Source organism: Oryzias melastigma, linkage group LG20 (genome assembly GCF_002922805.2).
Source record: "Oryzias melastigma strain HK-1 linkage group LG20, ASM292280v2, whole genome shotgun sequence".
In the NCBI taxonomy this organism is placed as follows: domain Eukaryota; kingdom Metazoa; phylum Chordata; class Actinopteri; order Beloniformes; family Adrianichthyidae; genus Oryzias; species Oryzias melastigma.
This window is the reverse complement of record NC_050531.1, coordinates 25,535,985-25,536,193: the sequence shown is the minus strand read 5'-3', so window position 1 is coordinate 25,536,193 and position 209 is coordinate 25,535,985. Positions and strand designations below refer to the sequence as shown.

Genomic DNA, 209 nt, shown 5'->3' with positions numbered 1-209 from the left:
TCTGTGGAATTTTGCTCGTAGAAGAACGCAGGAGAAAAACACAAGTGTGTTGCTGCCAACAAATCAACAATAATGACTTTAATGCAGTAAAAAAGATGAAGTTCACATGAAGTCGGGTTCACAGCAGAACTCAGATTCATGTCATATTTTTGATTTTTGTAAAGTTTTTGTAAACATTTTTAGGTTTCTGAACGTGGAGATAAACAGCA

The 209-nt window shown here is 34.9% G+C and overlaps 1 protein-coding gene across 1 annotated transcript in view; it reads right to left on the bottom strand.

Moving 5' to 3' along the window:
- Positions 1-209, bottom strand: part of LOC112139032 (gamma-aminobutyric acid receptor subunit rho-3) — a 29,735-nt gene that overhangs the window by 5,153 nt on the left and 24,373 nt on the right. The window lies entirely within an intron of this gene.